The sequence below is a fragment of the Lolium perenne genome, chromosome 4 (assembly GCF_019359855.2).
Source record: "Lolium perenne isolate Kyuss_39 chromosome 4, Kyuss_2.0, whole genome shotgun sequence".
NCBI classification, from domain to species: Eukaryota; Viridiplantae; Streptophyta; class Magnoliopsida; order Poales; family Poaceae; genus Lolium; species Lolium perenne.
Window position 1 is genome coordinate 245,073,849 of NC_067247.2, and position 16,097 is coordinate 245,089,945.

Sequence of the window (16,097 nt, forward strand, 5' to 3'; positions counted from 1 at the left end):
TCCGGCACGCCGCCGGGACGGGGAAGTGCCCCCGGAAGGCTTCTCCATCGACACCGCTGCCATCTCCACCGCCATCTTCATCACCGCTGCTGTCTCCCATGAGGAGGGAGTAGTTCTCCCTCGAGGCTAAGGGCTGTACCGGTAGCTATGTGGTTAATCTCTCTCTCCTATGTACTTCAATACAATAATCTCATGAGCTGCCTTACATGATTGAGATTCATATGATGATGCTTGTAATCTAGATGTCGTTATGCTAGTCAAGTGAATTTTACTTATGTGATCTCCGGAGACTCCTTGTCCCACGTGTGTAAAGGTGACAGTGTGTGCACCGTGTGGGTCTCTTAGGCTATATTTCACAGAATACTTATTCACTGTTATGAATAGCATAGTGAAGTGCTTATTTATATCCCTTTATGATTGCAATGTGTTTTGTATCACTATTCATCTATGTGCTACTCTAGTAATGTTATTAAAGTACTCTATTCCTCCTGCACGGTGTAATGGTGATAGTGTGTGCATCGTGTAGTACTTGGCGTAGGTTATGATTGTAATCTCTTGTAGATTATGAAGTTAATTATTGCTATGATAGTATTGATGTGATCTATGCCTCCTTCATAGTGTGATGGTGACAGTGTGCATGCTATGTTAGTACTTGGTGTAATTGCAATGATCTATCATGCACTCTAAGGTTATTTAAATATGAATATCGAATATTGTGGAGCTTGTTAACTTCGGCATTGAGGGTTCGTGTAATCCTACACAATTAGTGGTGTTCATCATCCAACAAGAGAGTGTAGAGTATAGAATATATCTATTTATTCTGTTATGTGATCAATGTTGAGAGTGTCCACTAGTGAAAGTATAATCCCTAGGCCTTGTTCCCAAATATTGCTATCGCTGCTTGTTTACTGTTCTACTGCATTTGTACTGCCTGCAATATTACCACCATCAACCACACGCCAGTTGTAGCATCAAGCTATTTTCTGGTGTCGTTACTACTGCTCATATATATTCATACCACCTGTATTTCACTATCTCTTCACCGAACTAGTGCACCTATACATCTAACAAGTGTATTAGGTGTGTTGGGGACACAAGAGACTTCTTGCATTGTGATTGCAGGGTTGCATGAGAGGGATATCTTTGACCTCTTCCTCCCTGAGTTCGATAAACCTTGGGTGATCCACTTAAGGGACAACTTGCTGTTGTTCTACAAACCTCTGCTCTTGGAGGCCCAACACTGTCTACAGGAAAAGAAGCGTGAGTAGACATCAAGCTATTTTCTGGCGCCGTTGCCGGGGAGGAAAGGTAAAAGGTACTCACACTCTGGATCTCGGCTACTAAGCTATTCTCCGGTGCCGTTGTAAGTGCTCGAAGCTATTTCCTTTAGATCCTGCAATTGCATCTTTTTGTTTCTTGTTTTACACTAGTTTGGCATAATGGAAAGCAACAGTGAGCTTTTAAAATTATTTCCTGAGTTAAGACATGGATGGTTTGATGCGAAAATTAAAAAACCCATGGAACATATTAGTATGAACACTTTGAACACCATTGTTGCTAATGATATGGAAAATTCTAAGCTTGGGGAAGCTGGTTTTGATGAGCATCATCTTTTTAGTCCCCCAAGCTTTGAGGAGAAAATTTACTTTGATGATACTTTGCCTCCTATTTATGATGATTATAATGATAGTAGTCTTTTTGGTGCCGCCTGTTATGAAGGATAAATTTGATTATGATCACAATATGCCTCCTATATTTGATGATGAGAATAATAATGATAGCTACTTTGTTGAATTTGGTCCCACTACAACTAATAAAATTGATTATGCTTATGTGGAGAGTAATAATTTTATGCATGAGACTCATGATAAGAATTCTTTATGTGATAGTTATATTGTTGAGTTTGCTCCTGATGCTACTGGACATCATTATGAGAGAGGAAAATATGGGTGTAGAAATTTTCATGTTACTAAAACACCTCTCTATATGCTGAAAATCTTGAAGCTGCGCTTGTGTTGCCTTTCTATGCTTGTTGCATTATGCTTCATGAATTTGTTTATTTACAAGATTCCTTTTCATAGGAAGCATGTTAGGCTTAAATTTATTTTAAATTTTCCTCTTGATGCTCTCTTTTGCTTCAAATACTATTTCTTGCGAGTGCATCATTAAAACTGCTGAGCCCATCTTAATGGCTATAAAGAAAGCACTTCTTGGGAGATAACCCATGTGTTTATTTTCTACAGTATTTTTGTTTTATATTTGTGTCTTGGAAGTTGTTACTACTGTAGAAACCTCTCCTTATCTTTATTTTATTGCATTTTTGTGCCAAGTAAAGTCTTTGATAGTAAGGTTCATACTAGATTAGGATTACTGCGCAGAAACAGATTTCTGTCTGTCACGAATCTGGGCTGAATTCTCTGTAGGTAACTCAGAAAATTCTGCCAATTTACGTGAGTGATCCTCAGATATGTACGCAAATTTCATTCAATTTGACCATTTTCATTTGAGCAAGTCTGGTGCCTCTATAAAATTCGTCTTTACGGACTGTTCTGTTTTGACAGATTCTGCCTTTTATTTCGCATTGCTTCTTTTGCTATGTTGAATGGATTTCTTTGTTCCATTGACTTCCAGTAACTTTGGGCAATATCCAGAAGTGTTAAGAATGATTGTGTCACCTATGAACATGTGAATTTTTGATTATGCACTAACCCTCTAATGAGTTTGTTTCGAGTTTGGTGTGGAGGAAGTTTTCAAGGGTCAAGAGAGGAGGATGATACAATATGATCAAGAAGAGTGAAAGCTCTAAGCTTGGGGATGCCCGGTGGTTCATCCCTGCATATTTCAAGAAGACTCGAGCATCTAAGCTTGGGGATGCCCAAGGCATCCCCTTCTTCATCGACAAAATTATCAGGTCACTTCTCTTGAAACTATATTTTTATTCGGTCACATCTTATGCACTTTACTTGGAGCGTCTGTTTGTTTTTGTTTTTGTTTTTGTTTGAATAAATGCTTGTGTGGGAGAGAGACACGCTTCGCTGGTTCATATGAACACATGTGTTCTTAGCTTTTAATTTTCATGGCGAAGGTTGAAACTGCTTCGTTAATTGTTATATGGTTGGAAACAGAAAATGCTATATGTGGTAATTGGTATGATGTCTTGAATAATTTGATACTTGGCAACTGTTGTGCTCATGTTTAAGCTCTTGCATCATATACTTTGCACCTATTAATGAAAAAATACATAGAGCTTGTTGAAATTTGGTTTTCATGATTGGTCTCTCTAGAGTCTAGATATTTTCTAGTAAGGGTTTGAGCAACAAGGAAGACGGTATAGAGTCTTATAATGCTTGCAATATGTTCTTATGTAAGTTTTGCTGTACTAGTTCATACTTGTGTTTGTTTCAAACAACCTTGCTAGCCTAAGCCTTGTATTGAGAGGGATTACTTCTCATGCATCCAAATCCTTGAGCCAATAACTATGCCATTTGTGTCCACCATACCTACCTACTACATGGTATTTCTCCACCATTCCAAAGTAAATTGCTTGAGTGCTACCTTTAAAATTTCCATCCTTTATCTTTGCAATATATAGCTCATGGGACAAATAGCCTAAAAACTATTGTGGTATTGAATATGTACTTATGCATCTTATCTCTTATTAAGTTGCTTGTTGAGCGATAACCATGTTTCTGGGGACGCCATCAACTATCCTTTGTTGAATATCATGTGAGTTGCTATGCATGTTCGTCTGGTCTGAAGTAAGGGCGATTTACCATGAGTTGAATGGTTTGAGCATGCATATTATTAGAGAAGAACATTGGGCCGCTAACTAAAGCCATGATCCATGGTGGAAGTTTCAGTTTTGGACAACTATCCTCAATCTCATATGAGAATATTAATTGTTGTTGAATGCTTATGCATTAAAGAGGAGTCCATTATCTGTTGTCTATGTTGTCCCGGTATGGATGTCTAAGTTGAGAATAATCAAAAGCGAGAAATCCAATGCGAGCTTTCTCCTTAGACCTTTGTACAGGCGGCATAGAGGTACCCCTTTGTGATACTTGGTTAAAACATATGTATTGCGATGATAATCTAGGTAATCCGAGCTAACTAGGACAAGGTGCGGGCACTATTAGTATACTATGCATGAGGCTTGCAACTTGTAGGATATAATTTACATAATACATATGCTTTATTACTACCACTGAGAAAATTGTTTCTTGTTTTCAAAATCAAAGCTCTAGCACAAATATAGCAATCGATGTTTCCCTCTTCGAAGGGCCATTCTTCTACTTTTATGTTGAGTCAGTTTACCTACTTCCTTCCATCTTAGAAGCAAACACTTGTGTCAAATGTGCATTGATTCTTACATGTTTACTTATTGCACTTGTTATATTGCTTTATGTTGACAACTATCCATGAGATATACATGTTACAAGTTGAAAGCAACTGCTGAAACTTAAATCTTCCTTTGTGTTGCTTCAATGTCTTTACTAAGAATTTATTGCTTTATGAGTTAACTCTTATGCAATACTTATTGATGCTTGTCTTGAAAGTATTATTCATGAAAAGTCTTTGCTATATGATTCAGTTGTTTAATCATTGTCTTTACCATTGTCTTGAATCGCTGCATTCATCTCATATGCTTTACAATAGTATGATTAAGATCATGTTGGTGGCATGTCACTTCAGAAATTATCTTTGTTATCGTTTACCTACTCGGGAAGAGTAGGAACTAAGCTTGGGGATGCTGATACGTCTCCGACGTATCGATAATTTCTTATGTTCCATGCTTGTTTTATGACAATACCTACATGTTTTGTTCACACTTTATGATGATTTTATGTGTTTTCCGGAACTAACCTATTGACGAGATGCCGAACTGTCAGTTCCTGTTTTCTGCTGTTTTTGGTTTCAGAAATCCTAGTAAGGAAATATTCTCGGAATTGGACGAAATCAACGCCCAGAATCTTAAAATCCCACGAAGCTTCCAGAACACCAGAGAGCCACCAGAGGGGAGCCCTGGGGGGCCCCACACGCCAGCCTGGCGCAGCCAGAGGGGGGGCGCCCCCTGTGGTGTCACCGCCTCGTCGACCTTCCGACTCCGCCTCTTCGCCTATTTAAAGGTCCCTGACCTAAATCTTCGATACGAAAAAGCCACGGTACGAGAAACCTTCCAGAGTCGCCGCCATCGCGAAGCCAAGATCTGGGGTACAGGACTCTCTATTTTGGCACGCCGCCGGGACGGGGAAGTGCCCCCAGAAGGCTTCTCCATTGACACCGCTGCCATCTCCACCGCCATCTTCATCACCGCTGCTGTCTCCCATGAGGAGGGAGTAGTTCTCCCTCGAGGCTAAGGGCTGTACCGGTAGCTATGTGGTTAATCTCTCTCTCCTATGTACTTCAAACAATAATCTCATGAGCTGCCTTACATGATTGAGATTCATATGATGATGCTTGTAATCTAGATGTCGTTATGCTAGTCAAGTGAATTTTACTTATGTGATCTCCGGAGACTCCTTGTCCCACGTGTGTAAAGGTGACAGTGTGTGCACCGTGTGGGTCTCTTAGGCTATATTTCACAGAATACTTATTCACTGTTATGAATAGCATAGTGAAGTGCTTATTTATATCCCTTTATGATTGCAATGTGTTTTGTATCACTATTCATCTATGTGCTACTCTAGTAATGTTATTAAAGTACTCTATTCCTCCTGCACGGTGTAATGGTGACAGTGTGTGCATCGTGTAGTACTTGGCGTAGGTTATGATTGTAATCTCTTGTAGATTATGAAGTTAATTATTGCTATGATAGTATTGATGTGATCTATGCCTCCTTCATAGTGTGATGGTGACAGTGTGCATGTTATGTTAGTACTTGGTGTAATTGCAATTATCTATCATGCACTCTAAGGTTATTTAAATATGAATATCGAATATTGTGGAGCTTGTTAACTACGGCATTGAGGGTTCGTGTAATCCTACACAATTAGTGGTGTTCATCATCCAACAAGAGAGTGTAGAGTATAGCATATATCTATTTATTCTGTTATGTGATCAATGTTGAGAGTGTCCACTAGTGAAAGTATAATCCCTAGGCCTTGTTCCCAAATATTGCTATCGCTGCTTGTTTACTGTTCTACTGCATCTGTACTGCCTGCAATATTACCACCATCAACCACACGCCAGTTGTAGCATCAAGCTATTTTCTGGTGCCATTACTACTGCTTATATATATTCATACCACCTGTATTTCACTATCTCTTCGCCGAACTAGTGCACCTATACATCTGACAAGTGGATTAGGTGTGTTGGGGACACAAGAGACTTCTTGCATTGTGATTGCAGGGTTGCATGAGAGGGATATCTTTGACCTCTTCCTCCATGAGTTCGATAAACCTTGGGTGATCCACTTAAGGGAAAACTTGCTGCTGTTCTAGAAACCTCTGCTCTTGGAGGCCCAACACTGTCTACAGGAAAAGAAGCGTGAGTAGACATCAGCCTGCCATGCGCCGTACTGACCCGCGTGCCACCTAGCCTGTACGCAACTCGCCGTGGCAATTGCCCTGGAGACCGCGACCTGCAGCCAACGACCTCGACCTTCATACGAGGTATGATATTCTGGTTCTTCGGTCAATCAACATGTAGACCGGCCCTGGATGTCTCTTTCCGTGAAGTACGTGTCGACATACATGATTCTGAAATGTAAATGCATAAACATAATGAGTTCTTACGAATTCAAGTTGGGTCTATTGTTGGTGCTTTGTACCTACATCATAATGCATTAAAATTCCAGCCAAATGTAAATCACACTGTCATGGGTTATTCTTGTACATGTTTGGCAGGTTTTCTGGTGGACGTCAAAATAAGTGAGAGTACTGGGCCTCTTATAAAACTTTGTTCTGTCATTTTTTCATCTTCTACATACATTCTACATGTAATGATCCGAACTTCTGTTTTTTTCCTTGAAGAAGAAAAATATGATGCAATATAGTGAAAGAACGATCAACTATCTTGACACCAATAACATGAAGTAATAGTGTAAAAACAAATAATAGGATACGAAATGATGGCATCAAGTTGCATATGATACGAAAATATGGAATCATGTTGCCACTAGAAGTTAATAATAACAATAAAACAGTAGGGCAAACAAATATTTTTCATATGACAATACAGTGCCCTAGCAGTTAACATATGTCAATCTTTGCCTTCATGAGCCCCTGCAGGAATCAAGTTATTCATATGGCTTCTAACGCTCGCAACGGGCCACGGACCCCGTTCAGGGATATAACCAACAACCACTCCTTTGGTAAATATAATATCAACAACCAATACCTCATGATCCCTAACGGTGCTTAAATTCTCAGCTATGTCATGTATCTATGCAGACCCTAAAGAAATAAAGAGGCAGAGGGACAGAGAACGGTACGCACTAAATAGAGATGACATCCTAAGTAGGCAGTGGCAGTCCCGTGAAAATAAAAAGGTTTTTGTCGCCCTGGAGAATGACCCGCATGCACCCTTGGCAATGTCCCAATGTAATGAGGACCAACTACCAAGTAATGGCTCAACAAAATAATGCCATCAAATTCGTGTGGATATTTTTAACATCATAAACGTGCCATCTGTGTCAATATATGCAGACCCAAAGGAGCGAAAGCGACAAAGGGCTAGAGAGCGGTACTCACAAAATAGAGAAGAGATTAACAAACAAAAGGCGTGAAGCCTACAAACAGAAAAAAAGTATTGCTGCCGACAACAGTGGAACACATACACCTACTGATGTATCCCTTGGTAATACATGATCAACTTCCGACATTAAGTATCACATTACTATTTCCATGCTAATTTTTGTGTGCATGTCTACAGACCCTAATGAGACCCATAAGCATAATATAAATGACTTCCTCGATGGCAATAACACAGTCTCACAATCACCAGCTACCGGACAATCAGCGGTCACCCAACTGCAAAACATGCCATGTGCATATGGCGATGTACCAAATTCATTGCATTTACATCGAGTCATCCTCGAAGATAATGAGAATGTTTATGACGACGATGCGTCAAATTGGTTGCGCAGGAATGATGCTTACCAGAGACAACAATTTTCCGGACGAATGAGAGTTGCTGTTATTTCATCTGGTCATAACACGCAAACAAGTTCCAGCATCATAGTAGATAATACACAAGGTAATATGTTAACTTGAGTTATATATATAATATATATATGTTTGTTTGGTGACATAATTTGGTGGTCCACATGCTCATTCAGACTTCGAGGCTTTTGTTGGCTCTAATAGTCTTCAACTAGGTGGACGTGGGACAAATCATGATCCATCTACCACGCCTATCAACCTTACTTCTTCATGTCAAGTGCTCGGGTCTACAAATCATGTACAGGCACCTGCAGGTATTAATACTGGTTTTTATTTGCATGTGATGCCACTGTGTTTTTACCTTCCAAACAGTTGCTACATCTAACTCATTCATCTTATGATTTTAATAGTGGGCAACGACCAGATAGATGATGCTTATGGACTATTTGAGCCTGATGTTCAACAACCAATTTTAAATGGTACATATATTCCCTAAATTGTCCAATATTTTTTTACATTGACATTCACCGTCATATATTATTGCCTACTAGAGTGCTTGGGTGCATCGCAACATGGTGAAGCCGCATACCATGAGCCTGACGAAGAAGCAAGGATATTTACCGAGCAAGGTGAAATCATTTAGCCGATAATCTTTGCAATTGTGCACACTTTCTTGATATGGGTATTAAATTAACATATACTTTTTCTGTGCTAGATGTTGCATTCCAATCGTACCAACTTGGACATGGTCTTGCACGAGCAACACCTGTATCAGATACTGATGAATCCATATTCCAAAACCTCCCCAAACAACACCATGTCCTACGGAAAGTTCCGGACTGTCCACACTGCGGAGCATTGCGTTTTCCATTCGAGGGGCCTGCATTTTGTTGCAGAAAAGGAAGAGTTGAACTATTTACTCCACTTGTTCCAGATGAGTTGAAACGGTTGTTTACAAGTCAAGATGATGAGGATGCTAAATATTCAGAGAGAACATACGATATTTTAACTCCCACTTCTCATTCACAACTCTAGGAGTCACCCTAGATCGCCAAGTCAGCACTGCCGCGCGAACTGGCGTGTCTACATTTCGTGCATGTGGGGGTTTGCACCATGCTGCTGGTAATCTGGTGCCATCTGATAATGGCCCTCGCCATTTGCAGCTCTATATTTATGATACGGATGAAAACTTGATTCACAGAGCTAATAGGTCTCCAGATCTTAATATAGATCTCATACGGAAGATTCTGGGAATACTTGAACATAACCCTTATGCCCAAGTTTTCAAGAGCCTTGGGTCTGTTCCGAATCTAGATGAGTATAAGATCTTACTAAACACAGATATCAACCTGGATCAGCGAAGGTACAATGCCCCAACGACATCTCAGGTGGCAGCGATATGGGTTGAAGGGACCGACCCACAAAATACTTTTGACAGGAGTGTTATTGTGCATGCAAAAGGAGACCGGACCCTCTATATTAGAGCATATTATGGGTGCTATGACCCACTGTCATATCCGCTATTCTTCCCACGTGGCGAGACTGGTTGGAATCGTTGGATGCCATATGTTGCCCTCCCTAGTGACATAGGCATCCCAAATGGGCCTGCCGAAGATAGTACCCGGGGTTTACTGAAGGCCCACTACCCGAAGAATAAGAAGATTCGGGAGCCCAAGATATATTAAGGAAAGTTAGAGTTGTAATAGGAAGTGCTATTTGTAATCTGGCGGGATGAGTTAGAAACCGTCCCGGACTCTGTAACTTGTACAAAACGAAACCCTCGGCTCCGCCTCCTATATAAAGGGGGAGTCTAGGGACGAAGAGATCATCGAATCATTGTTACAAACCCTAGTTCTCATAATCGTCGAGTACTTTTCGGCTGAAACCTTCGAGATCTACTTGCCCTCTACTTCCAACTAAACTCTAGCCTACAATCCATAGGCATTGACAAGTTGATACCTTGTCAATTGGCGCCGTCTGTGGGAACTAGAGGCGTAAGGATCTGATCTCGATGGCACGTTCAAGATCTTCGACATCGTCAACCGCAAGCAACGCAATGGATCGAGGTAAACAGATCGCTGCTGGTCCTGTCAATTTTGTTCCTCACCCACCCTCCCGTTTGGATGCATATGCGTATCTGGCGGAGCCCATGGAGATGACGTTCGGAAGGTTTCACTTTCGCGTCGAGAAGGAAGGGTCGTATCGCGTCGAAATTCCGATTTCGTCGGGATCGTCGGCGGTCGATTCCGATTTTTCAAACTATACATCGTCAACCGAGTCAGGAGAAGAAGAAACTTCGTCGACACGCTACGTCAGCACCAGAGCAAGAGAGAAACTCACCAAGATCTTCAACGACATGTCGTTTGAGTCATCTGCGGACTCATATATAAGCGATGGCTCAAGCGATGTCGACAGTTACGACTTCATCGACAAATCTATCACAAAGGCAAGGTCTTCATCAATCTCAACGATGATGTCACCAAACCCAACATAGATCTGAATACAAAATATCATCAGATTTATGCCATTGAGGATCAAGAGGAAACATCTGAGGCTTTCGACGATCTGGGAAATCCATACGTCGATCCCTCCAATCTGCGACAAGGCCTGGGCAATAAATACGTCGGGCCGCAGCCGCGAGACAGAGTTCAGCTTTCGCAAGCAGCGTGGGATAGAGCCGCGAGAGCTATGAACGGTTCAGAACCAATGGCCACCACAGCCACACCAGAGGAACTACAAGCATATCAATATAGGCTCGCACGAGCTGCAAGAGAATTAGAAAAACAGACAGCTGAGTTAAACAGAAGAAAGGAGGCAGCTTCTGCATCTAGCAGGAGAAGGGCAGATCTAAGTCGACAATCTAGAACTTCGGGTGATAGCCATAGGGAGGCGCGGAACAGAGCAAGATCAAGATTGCAACATATACCCGAAGCAGAAAGAGAGCACTTGGTCCAAAACCTCGACATGTCCTTTATGTCGATAGATACAAGAGAAAACATCATCCCTAAGACACCAGAGGCTGGGTATATGGCGACACATGCTTTTATCCTTGCATCTAAACCACCTCCAGGTGATCCAAGAGAAACACTATACAATATGGCGGTAGCAGGAGTTGGAGCTATGGGGACAGCGTTTGTATCAACGCCTCCCGAAGGAGCGGCAAGGCAAAATAGTCCACGACCTGCAGCAGCAACAGCGGCAGCACCTGAAGGACCAAGTGGAGCAAGAGACACGGCAGCACAAGCAAGGGTCGACAGAGCGCGGCAAAGCAGAAGGGATCATCGGCAATCCCCGGAGCTTAACGACGAAGATATGTGCGGCTTGCCATGCTTCACGAGGAGAGTCCGAAAAACTCGAGTCCCCTCAGGATTCAAGTTACCCGACAACTTCAAGAAGTTCGACGGCCTTCAAGATCCAGAGGACTGGCTAGTTGATTATCTCGAGACAGTGAAGCTCACAGGAGGAACCAGGGCAACAGCTATGCAAAGCATCCAGGTGCATTTGAGTGGAGCCGCACGATCTTGGATAAAGAAACTTACTCCAGGATCTATCGACAGCTGGAAAAGTTTCGAGGACGTGTTCGTCAAGAACTTCAGATCCACGTGCAAAAAACCTGCGTCGTTAGAGGAGTTGAGAGCATGTCGACAAAAGCCAGATGAGCCAATGAGAAAGTACATCCAAAGGTGGAATATCATCAAAAACTCGGCAGAAAATATATCTGACGAGAGAGCAATAGATGCGTTTGTCGCAGGAATCAGGCGTGGAGATTTTGTCGAGGACTTGGGAAGGACCAATCCAAAGACAGTATCCGCGTTAATGGAGATAGCAAACAGATGGGCAGATGGAGAAGACGCTGTCCACAACAAACGGCACAGGTCGCCAGAGGAGGACCGTGGTCGAAACTATCAACCGAGGCGACGATTTCCTCGGCAGTACCCGAACTATGACGCTCCAGGGCAAATTTCGGCAGGTTTTCGGGCAAACACAGGAGGAAACAACAGAGATGATTATCGTAGAAGCAAGTGAACAGCGAGGTGATAACAGGGATGATTCTCGCAACAACAGGCAAAATAGCGGGCCTAGGTTCCCAAGGCCTTTCGTGTCCCCTGAAGAGATGATGAATGGGCCGTGTCAGATGCACTTTTTCCTCGACAGCAACGGTAAAAGACAGTCAGGGCACCTGCAGAAAGACTGTCGAAATTTTCAGGCAATGCTAAGGTATGCAGAGCACGCTAATGCGCGGGCAACACAGAGAAATCCTCGAGAACCCAGGAGTGAGATTCACTTGCCGCCTCCTCCCGCGATTACAGACGACAATCGACATCAGCTCAGAATAGCGGCAGCACCTCCACCACCACCTTATGTCGATCCTAACTCCAATGGAGCGGTGTCGATGATTCAGAAGGGAAGGCCATCCAATAGAGCTCAGAAAGTAATCTCACGACAGGTGTTTATGGCGGAAAAAATGCCTCCACCAACAGTCGAGTATCTTAATTGGTCAGGACAAGATATTGGCTTCACCATAGCAGATCATCCGCAGCAAGTTCCTCGACCAGGGCAGTCAGCACTTATTCTTCCAGCAGTTATTGCGGGATTTGATGTCTCTCGAGTGTTTATAGACGGCGGCAGCAGCCTAAACCTTATGTATGCAGATACATTGAGGAAGATGAACATATCCTTAGCAAACTTGAAGCCAACAGACACAAGGTTCCACGGCATCACACCAGAGAAACCAAGTTATCCATTGGGGAAGATCAATCTCGACGTTCAGTTTGGAACCCGAGAAAATTATAGAATCGAGAAGCTAGAATTTGAAGTCGTGGATTTTCCGTCGCAATACCACGCTCTGTTGGGACGACCAGCATATGCTAGATTTATGGCGGTGCCACATTATACATACCTGTTGTGGAGGTTGCCTGGACCAAAGGGACCAATCACAGTCAAAGGAAGCTTTGCCTTAGCCGATAAGTGCGATAAGGATTTTCACCGGCTATCAGAAACTTTCGGGATGCAAGCTGAGTACTTGGCGTCAAGAAGTATGACTGACTATGACGTGCTACCAGACGTTGGAATGCCAAACAAAGAATCAACTTTCAACACCGAGAAAAATTCTAAGGAGGTGCAGATTCACCCGACAGACCCGAAAAAGATGACATCTATCGCAAACGACATGGATATCGCATAGGAAAGCGCGCTCGTCGAGTTCCTCCGTGAGAACTGGAAAATCTTCGCATGGTGTCCAGCTGACATGCCAGGAGTACCCAGGGAACTTGCCGAGCACCACCTAAACTTGGATCCATTAGCGAGACCAATCAAACAACCTCTGCGGCGTTTTTCGGAACGAAACCGCAAAGCTATGCTGTCAGAAATCAATCGACTACGAGAAGCTGGTTTTATCAAAGAGATATTCACAGAAGCCACATGGGTAGCAAATCCTGTGTTGGTGCCGAAGAAAAACACTAAGGTCCTTCGCATGTGCGTCGACTTTACGTGTCTCAATAAACATTGTCCAAAGGATCACTTTCCCCTCCCGAGGATCGATCAAATTATCGACTCCACGGCTGGATGTGAACGTCTTTCCTTCCTGGACGCATATTCTGGTTATAACCAGATCAGATTGAAAGAAGAAGATGAAGTAAAGACCGCGTTTATTACACCTTACGGCGTGTTTTGCTACAGAACAATGCCCTTTGGTCTAAAAAATGCGGGAGCAACATATCAGAGGATGATGCAGAAGTGTTTGGCGACACAGATTGGGAAAAACGTGCAAGTATATATCGACGATGTCGTCATAACGTCAAAAAAGGGGACAACACTGATCGAGGATCTCAAGGAAACTTTTGACAACCTCGACAAATTCTGCCTGAAGTTGAACCCGACGAAGTGTTCTTTTGGCGTCCCAGCAGGAGAACTTCCGGGGTTTCTAGTCTCAGCAAGAGGGATTGAAGCAAATCCCGATAAAATACAGGCTATCGTAACAATGAGAAAACCAACAAAGTTGAAAGAAATACAACAGCTAACTGGGCGAGTCGCAGCTTTGAGCAGATTCGTCGCCAGGCTGGGAGAAAAAGCGTTACCATTCTACGCTCTGATAAAGCAAGGAGATAAATTCCAGTGGAACGAAGAAGCGGACAGAGCTTTTGAGGACCTCAAACGCAAAATCTCGACACCCCCCATCTTGGTGGCGCCAAAAGAGAAGGAGCCTTTGTTACTGTATATTGCGGCCACACCCCAGGTAGTAAGCACAGTCCTTGTCGTTGAAAGGGAGGAAGAAGGAAAACTCCACGGAGTGCAGAGGCCAGTATACTTCGTCAGCGAAGTTTTATCGCCCTCAAAACAAAGGTACCCTCAGTACCAGAAGCTAGCATATGGAGTGTTCACAACAGCATGAAAATTGCGCCACTATTTTTTGGCACACCCGATCATAGTGGTCAATGAAGCTCCCTTGTCAAATATACTAAACAATCCAGAAGCTACGGGTCGTGTCTCCCTTTGGGGAATAGAACTTTCCCCTCGGGACATCACGTATGAAAAAAGAAAAGCAATCAGGTCGCAAGTTCTGCCAGAGTTCATCGCAGAGTGGATGGAGCTACAAAACACAGGACCCCCAGACTTGTCGAGAACCTGGACCATGAATTTCGACGGGTCCAAGAGAGTAGAAGGAGCTGGCGCAGGAGTAATACTTATATCACCTGAAGGCAACAAGTTGAAGTACATCCTTCGGATGACATTCCCTAACGCATCTAACAATGAAGCAGAATATGAAGCCCTCATACACGGGATGAAGATGGCGAAAGCTTGCGGTGCAACTCGACTAAAAATCTTTGGCGACTCACAATTGGTGGCTCAGCAAGTCAAGAACCAATGTGACGCAGTCAATGATAGCATGATGGCATACAAGGAGGTGTACAACGAGCTCGAAAAGTTGTTTGATGGGTGCGAAGTAAATCATATTAGCAGATTGAGCAACGACGAAGCCGACGTTCTTGCAAACATCGGGTCGCAATGCCTTGCAGTTCTGCCAGGTGTATTTTGGGAAGAGATAACAGAGAGATCTACAAAATCGACAAAATCAAAAAAGAAGGAGAAGAAACCCTCGGGGGCTACCAAGGAAGAGCAAGAGGAAGAAGAAGATCAGGACCTGGTCATGGTGATACAGATACCATGGATGCAGACGTACATATCGTACATCCTCAGGAAAGAAATACCCGATGATCCAGTTGAGGCAAGGCGAGTAATTCGACGCTCCAAAGCTTTCACGGTGATCAAAGGAGAATTGTACAAGCGAAGTATTTCAGGCGTCCTGCAAAGGTGTGTCACACCCGAAGAAGGAAGAATAATTCTGAAGGATGTACACGAAGGAATATGTGGCCACCACGCAAGTAGTCGAGCTATTGCAGCCAAGGTTTTTCGGGCAGGATTCTACTGGTTGACAGCAATCGAGGACGCCAAGGAAATAGTAAGAACTTGCGACGCGTGTCAAAGGTTTGCCGCAAAACCTCACTCTCCAGCAGCAGAACTAACACCAATACCATTGTCGTGGCCCTTTGCCCAATGGGGACTTGATATGGTGGGCAAGTTACACAAATCCTGGCCAGGAGGAAAGGAGTACAACCTAGTATCACTTGACAAATTTAAAAATAGGATAGAAGCGAAGCCGAAAAATACACCAGAAGGATCATCCGCAGAAAAATTCATAAAAGGCCTCGTCTTCAGATATGTAGTGCCCCACTGAATCGTCACAGACAATGGCAGTAACTTCACATCCCACGAGTTTAAAGATTATTGCGAAGAAGTGGGTATCAAGTTACACTTTGCGTCAGTTGCGCACCCGCAGACCAACGGCCAAGTCGAGAAAGCTAATGGAATCATCTGCAACGGCATTAAGAAACGCTTATTAGCGCCACTGGAGAAAGCTCGACACACCTGGCCAGAGGAGCTGCCCAGTGTATTATGGAGCATACAAACAACACCAAACACAGCAACACAGGAAAC

General features: G+C 43.1%; 1 long non-coding RNA gene across 1 annotated transcript in view; it reads right to left on the bottom strand.

Annotated features, from left to right (window-relative positions):
• Positions 1 to 6,506: 6,506 nt before the first annotated feature.
• The window catches only part of LOC127332408 (uncharacterized), a 28,544-nt gene continuing 18,953 nt past the window's right edge, over positions 6,507 to 16,097 (bottom strand). The window contains exon 3 of the long non-coding RNA XR_007870452.2: positions 6,507 to 6,698. This is a non-coding gene — a long non-coding RNA (uncharacterized lncRNA). The remainder of the gene's footprint in view (positions 6,699 to 16,097) is intronic.